General features: G+C 35.7%; 1 non-coding gene across 1 annotated transcript; it reads left to right on the top strand.

Moving 5' to 3' along the window:
• The first annotated feature begins 292 nt into the window (after positions 1-292).
• On the top strand, positions 293-400 carry LOC130938386 (small nucleolar RNA R71). Its single transcript, XR_009069553.1, has one exon. It is a non-coding gene; the product is annotated as a small nucleolar RNA R71 (small nucleolar RNA).
• Positions 401-12,099: the final 11,699 nt, after the last annotated feature.

Below are 12,099 nucleotides of genomic sequence, written 5' to 3'. Positions count from 1 at the left end.
CAGACAGACTTTGAGAAATCAAATTGACTTGTTGAGTCAATATCTTGTTCTGAGCCAAAATGGCATTCAGAGTATCAATCTCAAGAACTCCTTTCTTCTGATTAGTCCCATTGTTCACAGGATTCCTTTCAGAAGTGTACATGAATTGGTTATTTGCAACCATTTCAATTAGCTCTTGAGCCTCTGTAGGTGTCTTCTTCAAATGAAGAGATCCTCCAGCAGAGCTATCCAAAGACATCTTGGATAGTTCAGAGAGACCATCATAGAAGATACCTATGATGCTCCATTCAGAAAGCATGTCTGAGGGACATCTTCTGATTAATTGTTTGTATCTTTCCCAAGCTTCATAGAGGGATTCTCCATCCTTCTGTCTGAAGGTTTGGACTTCCACTCTAAGCTTACTCCATTTTTGAGGTGGAAAGAACTTTGCCAAGAAGGCATTGACTAGCTTTTCCCAAGAATCCAGGCTATCTTTAGGTTGTGAGTCCAACCATATCCTAGCTCTGTCTCTTACAGCAAAAGGGAATAACATCAGTCTGTAGACCTCAGGGTCAACCCCATTAGTCTTGACTGTGTCACAGATTTGCAAGAACTCAACTAAAAACTGATGAGGATCTTCCATTGGAAGTCCATGGAATTTGTAATTCTGTTGCATTAGAGAAACTAATTGAGGCTTAAGCTCAAAGTTGTTTGCTCCAATGGCAGGGATAGAGATGCTTCTCCCATAGAAGTTGGGAGTAGGTGCAGTAAAGTCACCCAGCACCTTCCTTGCATTGTTGGCATTGTTGTTGTTTTCGGCTGCCATGTGTTCTTCTTCTTTGAAGAATTCGGTCAGGTCCTCTAAAGAGAGTTGTGCCTTGGCTTCTCTTAGCTTTCGCTTCAGGGTTCTCTCAGGTTCAGGGTCAGCTTCAACAAGAATGCCTTTGTCTCTGCTCCTGCTCATATGAAAGAGAAGAGAAAAAGAAAATGTGGAATCCTCTATGTCACAGTATAGAGATTCCTTGAAGTGTTAGAGGAAAAGAAAAATAGAAGAAGGAGGTAGAAGAATTCAAACTTGATTAGATAGAGTTCGAATTGTGCATTAAGAAGGAGTAGTACTCCATAAATAGAAGGATGTGGGAGGAGAGGAAGAAGATTTTCGAAAATTCAATTAAACAGATTTTGAAAACATTTTGAAAAACATTTAATTGATTTTCGAAAATAAAAGTAAGAAAGAAATCAAGTGTTTTTGAAAAAGGAATTGAAATTAGAAATCAAAAAGATTTGATTGAAAACTATTTTGAAAAAGATGAGGTTAAGAGATATGATTAGTTTTAAAAAGATGTGATTGAGAAGATATGATTTGAAAATAATTTTAAAAGATATGTTTTGAAAACAATTTTAAAAGATTGATTTTGAAAATTAGTGACTTGCCTAACAAGAAAAGATATGATTCAAACATTAAACCTTTCTCAACAGAAAAGGCACAAATTTGAGATGTTCAATCAAATCATTAATTGTTAGTAAGTATCTTTGAAAAAGGAAAGAAATGATTTTGAAAACATTTGATTGAAAAAAATATGATTTGAAAAAGATTTGATTTGAAAAACTTTGAAAACTTGAAAAAAAATTGATTTGAAAACAAAATTCTCCCCTAGCACCATCCTGGCGTTAAACGCCCAGAATGGTATACATTCTGGCGTTTAACGCCCAAAATGCACCCTTTTTGGGCGTTAAACGCCCAACCAGGTACCCTGGCTGGCGTTTAAACGCCAGTCTGTCTTCTTCACTGGGCATTTTTGAATGCTCAGCTTTTTCTGTATAATTCCTCTACAGCATGTTCTGAATCTTCAATTCTTGTATTATTGACTTGAAAAGACACACTTTAAAAAATATTTTTGGATTTTTTTTTAATAATCAAAATGCAACAAGAATGAAATAACAATGCATGCAAGACACCAAACTTAGCAGTTTGTATACTACTGACACTAATGAGAATGCATATGAGACACACAAAACACTCAAGTCAATTGAATTCAAAGATTAGAACCCGAAAATCATCAAGAATTACTTGAAGACCATTAAGACACATGAATTAATGCATGCAATTGACACCAAACTTAAGATGAGACACTAAACTTAAGCAAGAAACATCAAATATTTTTGGTTTTTATGATTTTGTAAATTTTTTTTTTCGAAAATTAAGTGGAAAAAGATATCAAAATTCTTAATGAGAATTCCAGGAATCAGTGCAATGCTAGTCTAAGACTCCGGTCCAGGAATTAGACATGGCTTCACAGCCAGCCAAGCTTTCAAAGAAAGCTTCGGTCCAAAACACTAGACATGGCCAAAGGCCTGCCAAGCCTTAGCAGATCATTGCTCCAATAGCAGGATTGATAGAGATCAACAAGCTATTGTGATGATCAGTTGAAACCTCGGTCCAATAAGATTTAGACATGGCTTCTCAGCCAGCCAGATTTCAACAACTCATCATGAAACTCTAGAATTCATCTTCAAGAATTTCGAAAAAAAATACCTAATCTAAGCAACAAGATGAACCGTCAGTTGTCTATACACAAGAACAATCCCCGGCAACGGCGCCAAAAACTTGGTGCACGAAATTGTGATCAATACTTTTCAAAACATAAACATTCCCTAGTAATGGCTCCAAAGACTTGGTGCTCAATACCATGGCATAAACACAACTTCGCACAACTAACCTGCAAGTGCACTGGGTCGTCCAAGTAATAAACCTTACGTGAGTAAGGGTCGATCCCACGGAGATTGGTGGTATGAAGCAAGCTATGGTCATCTTGTAAATCTCAGTCAGGCAGACTCAAATGGGTATAGTGATAAACGAATAAAGCATAAAGATAAAGATAAAGATAGAGATACTTATGTATATCATTGGTGTAAGAGCTTCAGACAAGCGTATGAAGATGCCTTCCCTTCCGTCTCTCTGCTTTCCTACTGCCTTCATCCAATTCTTCTTACTCCTTTCCATGGCAAGCTTGTGTAGGGTTTCACTGTTGTCAGCAGCTACCTCCCATCCTCTCAGTGAAAATACGTCCCTGATGCTCTGTCACAGCATAGGCTAATCATCTGTCGGTTCTCGTTCAGGCCGGAATAATATCCATTGATACTTTTGCGTCTGTCACTAACGCCCTAGCCTGCTAGGAGTTTGAAGCACGTCACAGTCATTCAATCATTGAATCCTACTCAGAACACCACAGACAAGGTGAGACCTTCCGGATTCTCTTGAATGCCGCCATCAGTTCTTGCCTATACCACGAAGACTCTGATCTCACGGAATGGCTGGCTCGTTTGTCAGGCGAGCACTCGGTTGTCAGGCGATCAACCATGCATCGTGTATCAGTAATCCAAGAGATATTCACTAAGCCTCGCATGCTTGTAGAACAAGAATGGTTGTCAGTCACCTTATTCATAGGTGAGAATGATGATGAGTGTCACAGATCATCACATTCATCAAGTTGAAGAACAAGTGATATCTTGGACAAAGAACAAGCGGAATTGAATAGAAGAACAATAGTAATTGCATTAATATTCGAGGTACAGCAGAGCTCCACACCTTAATCTATGGTGTGTAGAAACTCCACCGTTGAAAATACATAAGCATAAGGTCTAGGCATGGCCGAATGGCCAGCCTCCCAATGATCTAAGATAGCATAAAACGAAGATAGCTACCAAAGTCTCTAGATACAATAGTAAAAGGTCCTACTTATAGATAACTAGTAGCCTAAGGTGTACAAAGATGAGTAAATGACATAAAAATCCACTTCCGGGCCCACTTGGTGTGTGCTTGGGCTGAGCAATGAAGCATTTTCATGTAGAGACTCTCCTTGGAGTTAAACGCCAGCTTTTATGCCAGTTTGGGCGTTTAACTCCCAATTAGGTGCCAGTTCCGGCGTTTAACGCTGGAATTTCTTGAGGTGACTTTGAACGCTGGTTTGGGCCATCAAATATTGGGCAAAGTATGGACTATCATATATTGCTGGAAAGCCCAGGATGTCTACTTTCCAACGCCGTTGAGAGCGCGCCAATTGGGCTTCTGTAGCTCCAGAAAATCCACTTCGAGTGCAGGGAGGTCAGAATCCAACAGCATCTGCAGTCCTTTTGAGTCTCTGGATCAGATTTTTGCTCAGATCCCTCAATTTCAGCCAGAAAATACCTGAAATCACAGAAAAACACACAAACTCATAGTAAAGTCCAGAAAAGTGAATTTTAACTAAAAACTAATAAAAATATACTAAAAACTAACTAAAAGATATCAAAAACATACTAAAAACAATGCCAAAAAGCGTACAAATTATCCGCTCATCAATACGCTTTTGTGGATTTATTGACACGCTTTCTTTTTTGCCACGCTTTAAACTCTTGCCTCGCTTAAAAGCGTGGCCATATGTATTATCCTATCAGCACGCTTTAAAAGCGTACCGAAAAGTGAAAGATATGGCTACGCTTTTGAAGCGTGCCAATAGTAAAAGATATGGTGTCACTTTTGAAGCGTGCCAATATTCGAAGAAACATGAACCTATTGCCATGCTTTTAAAGCGTAGCTTTATCTTTATCAAATTAAAAAAAATCTGGCTTGTGCTTTCACACATACTCTAATGCGCTCTAAAAATAATAAAAAATTTGACAAAAATATGTAAATATCATTTAAAAAATTAATTAATAAAAATTAGTATTACATCAATAAAATTCAAACCAAATTAGCTATATCAATCTCTTACAATCAAAGTAGTTATAAAATATATTGGAATAAAAAATATCAATACATATAAAACTTATTAAAAGTCATTAACTTATTATATCTCGTTGTCATTTTTTGTGTAAAAAATAAAGAAATTAAAAAATAAATATCAATAATCCAAACATAACACTGTTGAGTTTCGCAGTTTATAGGCAAAAACTTATGCTGTTGAATCTTGTAGCTCACAGCATTGTGCTTTAGAGAAAGGAGATGGCCTTCTTGGAAGAACTTCTATCATTTTTGTAGCGCTTGAGGATTTTATATTCTTCATGTATGAATATCAATGCAGTTTCTTTACTTCCCATTCTTCTTTCCTGCAACAAGTTTAAAAGAAATGCCATGAAAACACACTCAACCATTTTATTTTCATTTAATAATGATTTCAACAAGTCTAAGAACAACTACACAAAACATACTGCAATTTTGTATTTTAAATTCAACTTCAAAAATTATTTAGAAAGTACATACAAATAATCGAAGAAAAATTCAATCTCTAGACAGTGTAAGAACATAAAGTCATACCCAGAGGTACCAGTCTTCACATATGGTGGTTCAAGAATCTGGAGACATTGGAGTGCAACGAGCTTCTCCGCCTTACCTCCCTTCAACAATTGCACATTGAGTACTGCCACAAGCTAGAAAATATGGAAGGGGAAAAGCTGCCACCCTTTCTCTTGCTTCTTCGAATTCAATGGTGTTCTTTGCTAGAAGAGCACTGCAAGATCAAGCATCAACTAATCTGGCCCAAGATTTCCCACATCCCCACCATTAAAGTCAATCACAAGAAAATTTCCTGAATAGAGAATTCTGAGTAAGTAATTCTCTAATCTTCATGATTCACACATGCTACCACAATTAAATTCACACATGCACATGTGATACTTATTAACATATTTTTCAATAAAATTGCATCTACAGAGGAACATAAGAATTAATTACCATGAAATAAAAATTGGAAGACAATTAATATCTTTTTTTGTATATCCAGTGCTTAAGAATTTCTTTAGATATATTAAACAATTGGATGAATCAAATTTATTGTTTTTACCATCCTCTGTAGGTAGCTTCTACCGAGTTACAATTGCCCAGATGGCTAAGATTTCAGCACATAATCTTTATATAAAACAAAACATAGTTACATTACCTTCATTCAATCAAAAGATCTGATTTCTGTTTTAGCTTCAGGTAGGTACACTTACCATATTCCTCTTTGCAATTTACTTCAGGTTGGAGAATATGGCAGGAGAAAAGCTTCCTTTTTCTGTTACTATTTCAAATTCAACACTATCCTTTGCACGGAAAATGCTACAAGATATCAGGGGCACAAGATACAAATAGAAGAATCAATACAATTACAGAAGTACCTTCAACTTTTCCTCTTTACATAGAGCTGGGGTAGATAACGAAGCTACATATCTGTAACAGGGTCAGTGAAATAACAATGAGATAAAGAGAAAACATAACATAGAAAAAAGTGTGAAAAGAAATAGGAATCATGAAGGCTTGAGTAAAACGACGAAATGAGAAATAGAAATAGAACCCCTACTCTTGTCAGCTTCGTTCATCCACATCTGTAATCTCATTTTTCATTTTTCAGCCCGCATCTCATCATAACCTGTTGAAAAATGAAAAAAGAAAAAAGAAAATAAAAATATCATTATCTTATATAGACATTTTAAGTGTTTTCTTAAATAAAAAAATAGAAATATGAACATTTTAAGTTATGATTTTCCATTGGAAACACTGCTAAGTAATTAGGTTTTTTCCCTATCCTCTAGTTAATTATGGAAAGTTAACTGCAATTGCCTACCATAAAAAAAGAGAAAAAAGGTTCACCAGCCAAAACACCTTGACAGTGCTCCCAGAAAACCGGGAAGCACTACTTTAACATATTCGAATGAAAATATTATCTCTACAGATACTTTACCAAACAATTTTATCTAAATTGAATGTAATAATTTTTTACCGGAAAGGGAAAACAATATTGATGTGTCAAGTCATGAGAAATGGTTGCATAGAACTTCTAAAATTTCAAACATATATATACCTTCATGCTTCTATCAGGGACCATTCTAGCATCTATCACCATTGGAAAATGCCATTACTTTATATGAGTCTTTAAATTTGTCCCAGTGGTTGTAAACTAGAGCATAGTTATTCTTGTCTCTTTTAGGGAGGAAACGAAGGAAAGAAAGGGGGGAAGACTATCTGGTTTCATTAGTTAATGCTTGCTTTCATCTGAACTCAAGGAAAGCAGTAGAGCAAAAACTATAAAATAACCAAAATCTTACCCCAAATGGGTAGTTGAATAGCCCTCCTCCTGAGAAGCCTAATCATAAGGGCAGACTTTGTAAGTGCACCTGAACCAAAATTTCCATCACTAAAAAGTGCGATCATAGGAATTTTTAGAGTTGGGATTAACAGAAACACCAAATACAACAAAATAAACTAAACCAGTGGAGAACAGAAATTTGACTTGTTCTATTTTCTCTCAAAGCATCGGTCATAGAATGAATAGAACTCACCCTCTGGACCTGTATGATAGAAGTTACCCTTCAGTTTATTTTAGCAAATTCCATAATCTACATCTTAACACGTATAATTAAAATGCTATGATAATGACAAATGTTATCAGCATCATACAAACCAAAATCATGTTTTAACTTTTGCGTCAGACTTGATACTCTAGACTGTAGTTTTGGCAACTTGGAACTCAACTCATCGTATTCTTTTCGTACACGAGAAGCATCTAAAGAAGCCAGAGAAAAAGACAAAAAGTTATATGCATCCAGATATGTAATAGTGTAATACTAGTAAGTAAAGCAACAATGTGTACCTGTCTGGTTCAATGGAGTCTCAAAGAAATTAACAGCATTAAAAAGTTTCCGCATAGTTCTCTGTATTTTTGTTAACCAAGAAGGACTATTTGTTGTCACCACATCTGAGCTCATTAGAATCATCTCATCACAAGTCCAGTTATATACCCAATTTAAATAACAAATTTGCATTAGTAAGCATGACAAACCTGACAAGCCTGGTTCACCTTCAAAATCTGTGTCAGGTTTTTAAGAGGAACTGACATCATCACGCTCATCCTCTCTAAAATTATCTTAAGCTAAATCATATATTATGCCAAAGGTTCAGGAAAATAACCTTTCAGCTTGAATCATACTTGATTCTCCCCATGAAACCTAAAAAATGAATTAAGCGAACTCTTAAAAAGTTTGGACTAGAAAACACATTGGTATACCAGAAAGCAGCTGACAGAATTTATATCTTTATCAGTTTTACAAAGGGAATTTGTGAAGAATACAAAAATAGAAGAATTTTTATAGGAAAGATAAAAATAGTGATGTATGGAGAATTAAGATTGGTTAGTGAATTCGTGTTGCCTTATGCAGTATTTATTTGGCACTTTTACCGTATTGGAAACCCATGGGTCAGGCAGTGATGCTGTGGATCATCTGAGAGATGTCAAAGATCTGTGGATTCTCTGCTTATTTTGTTTTGATTTCTCTCCACATTCATTTTGAAAAACTTATATATGTGTCTATATTATTTGAAACTTGCCTATAGAGGCATTTATGTATCTTTTGGCAGCGATAGAAATTACTGTTGTCAAACTGCTTTTACTTCTGTAACCCTACCCGGCCTAAACTTTGCAGGTCGTGACTAGTGGCTAATCACTTATGCATATATATATATATATATATATATATATATATATATATATATATATATATATATATATATAAATATATATATATATATAATATGTCTTTATTCTATTTTTCCTTAATGCTTTACTTTATATAGCTTTTTGAACGCTCTTTAGCCTTCTGTTATCGTATACGAGAGTGTTATTTTACTCTTTTCAGACTTTTCGTTAATACTTTCTTTCAAAATTATATATAAGTACATATTATAATCCACCTTGAGAGTTGTACCGCCTTATTATCGATGAATTATGACTTGAGCATAAGGATTTGAATATTAGGGTGTTGGTGCACAAAATTTTGATCACACTTTTTACAACTCTGCACAACTAACCAGCAAGTGCACTGGGTCGTCCAAGTAATACCTTACGTGAGTAAGGGTTGATCCCACGGAGATTTTTGGCTTGAAGCAAGCTATGGTTATCTTGTAAATCTTAGTCAGGAGATTAATGATACAAATGATTTTGTTTTTGAAAAGTAAATAACATGAAATAAATTATACTTGTGATTCAGTAATGAGGAGCAGGTTGAGGTTCCAGAAATGCTCTGTCGTCTGAATCTCTAGTTTCCTACCGTCTTCTTTTCCAAACACGTATGGCTTCCTTCCATGGCATGCTGTATAATCCTCTCAGTGAAAATGGTCCAAGTACAATTTCTGCACGGCTAATCAACTGTCAGATTTCTCTCTCGGATGAAAAATACCAGGCACAGCTACCGTACGGCTAATCATCTGTCGGTTCTCACTTGCGTCGGAATAGGATCTCTCTATCCTTTTGCACACTATCACTGCGCCCAACATTCGTGAGTTTGAAGCTCGTCACAGTCATCCCCTTCTCGATCCTACTCGGAATATCATAGACAAGGTTTAGACTTTTCGGATCTCAGGAATCCGTTCAATTGGTTCTAGCCTCCACCACAAAGGTTCTAATCTCACGGACTCGGTCCGTGGATCAGAGACCCAAGAGATACGCACTCAAGCTGTCGCCCAATGACTACGTTGAGCTCAGATAGAACGGGAGTGGTCATCTGGCACGCGTTCATAAAGTTGAGGATAATGATGAGTGTCTCAGATCATGATATTCTCTATTTTGAAGTACGAGTGAGTTACTTAAAATAGAATCAAGCGTGATTGAATAGAAAACAATAGTAATTGCATTAAATCATTGAAACACAACAGAGCACCTCACCCCCACCTATGGGGTTTAGAGACTCATGCCGTAGAAGATACAATATGAGATGTAAAATATCATGAGTTACAAACTGAATCTCTAAAAGTAGTTTTTATACTAAACTAGTAACCTAGGTTTACAGAAAAAATGAGTAACTAAGTGCAGATAGTGCAGAAATCCACTTCTGGGGTCCACTTGGTGAGTGTTTGGGCTGAGCTTTGAAGCTTTCACATTCATAGGCCATTCTTGGAGTTAAACGCCAGCTTGGGTGCCAGTTTGGGCATTTAACTCCAGTTTTGGTGCCAGTTCTGGCATTTTACGCTAGAAAAGGGTCTCTGGCTGGCATTTAACACCAGTTTGGGCCATCAAATCTCGAGCAAAGTATAGACTATTAAACATTGTTGGAAAGCCCAAGATGTCTACTTTCCAAAGCATTTGAGAGCGCACCAATTGGGCTTCTGTAGCTCCCAAAAATCCACTTCGCGTGCAGGAGCATCAGAATCCAATAGCATCTGCAGTCCTTTCTCAGCTTCTAAATAAGATTTTTGCTCAGGTCCCTCAATTTCGGTCAGAAAATACCTGAAATTATAGAAAAACACACCAACTCATAGTAAAGTCTAGAAATGTGATTTTTCCATAGAAACTAATAAAAATATAATAAAAAGTAACTAAAATATACTAAAAACTACCTAAAAATAATGCCAAAAAGCGTATAAATTATCTGCTCATCACAACACCAAACTTAAATTGTTTCTTGTCCCCAAGCAACCAAAAATAAAATAGGATAAACAGAAGAGAATATACAATAAATTTTAAAATATCAATGAAGCTTAGTTCCAATTAGATGAGCGGGACTAGTAGCTTTTTTTCTTCTGAAAAGTTTTGGCATCTGACTTTATCCTTTGAAGTTCAGAATGATTGGCATCCATAGGAACTCAGAATTCAGATAGTGTTATTGATTCTCCTAGTTTAGTATGTTGATTCTTGAACACAGCTACTTTATGAGTCTTGGCTGTGACCCTAAGCATCTTGTTTTCCAGTATTACTACCGGATACATAAATGCCACAGACATATAACTGGGTGAACCTTTTCAGATTGTGACTTAGCTTTGCTAGAGTCCCTAGTTAGAGGTGCCCAGAGTTCTTAAGCACACTCTTTTTTATTTGGATCACGACTTTAACCACTCAGTCTCAAGCCTTTTACTTGGACCTTCATGACAGAAGCACATGGTTAGGGACAACTTGATTTAGCCACTTTGGCCAGGATTTTAATTCTTTGGGCCCTCCTATCCATTAATGCTCAAAGCCTTGGATCCTTTTTACCCTTGCCTTTTAGTTTAAAGGGTTATTGGCTTTTTGCTCTTGCCTTTTGGTTTAAATAGCTATTGTCTTTTTCTGCTTAATTTTTCTTTATTTTTCGCCCCCTTTTTTTCGCAAGCTTTGTGTTTTTCACTGCTTTTACTTGCTTCAAGAATCAATTTTATGATTTTTCAAATTATCAATAACATTTTTCTTTTTTTATTATTCTTTCAAGAGCTAACAATTTTAACATTCATAAACTTCACTATAAAAAAAATGCAATATTCAAGCATTCATTCAAAAAACAAAAGTATTGCCACCACATCAAAATAATTAAACTATTTTCAAGATAGAATTCAAAATCCATGTACTTCTTTTTCTTTTTCAGAAAACATTTTTCATTTAAGAAAGGTGAAAGATTCATGGAACATTCATATCTTTAAGACATAGACACTAAACACTAATGATCATGTAATGAAGACATAAATATAGCCAAAACATAGCATAAAAATCGAAAACAGAAAAGAAAATAAACAAGGAGATTAAGGAACAGGTCCACCTTAGTGATGGTGGCTTTTTCTTCCTCTTGAAGAACCAATGGAGTTCTTGAGCTCCTCTTTGTCTCTTCCTTGCCTTTGTTGCTCCTCTTCCTCTATGTCTCTTAAAAGCTCTGCTCGTCCTCGATCAAAATAAGATAGAAGGGAGTAGAAGAAGAATGAAGCAATTAATTTTGAAAACTTATTATTGTATACAAGAAAAATTAAAAGAGTTGAAAAGAATTTGAAAAGATATGTAAGTTTTGAAAACGTTTTGGAAGGATTTGAAAAGAATTAAAAAGAACTAGAAAGATTATTAATTTTTGAAAATAAAAATTGAAAGATGAATGTTTAAAATATGTTTGATGAAAAAAATTATGAATTAAAACATGAAAAATTGAAAAAAAATCGAATTGGAAACAAAATTACCTCCCTTGTGTCATCCTGGCGTTAAACGCACAGAATGCTATACATTCTGGCGTTTAACGTCCACTTGACTGCCTCTTTGGGCGTTTAACGCCCAGCAAGATACCCTGGCTGGCATTAAACGCCAGGAATCCTTCTTTACTAGGCGTTTTTCTGAATGCCCAGAATGCTGCCTACATGGGCGTTAAATGTCCATTCTG

This window comes from Arachis stenosperma, chromosome 6 (assembly GCF_014773155.1).
Source record: "Arachis stenosperma cultivar V10309 chromosome 6, arast.V10309.gnm1.PFL2, whole genome shotgun sequence".
Lineage (NCBI taxonomy): Eukaryota > Viridiplantae > Streptophyta > Magnoliopsida > Fabales > Fabaceae > Arachis > Arachis stenosperma.
This window is presented reverse-complemented; position numbering and strand designations above follow the sequence as displayed.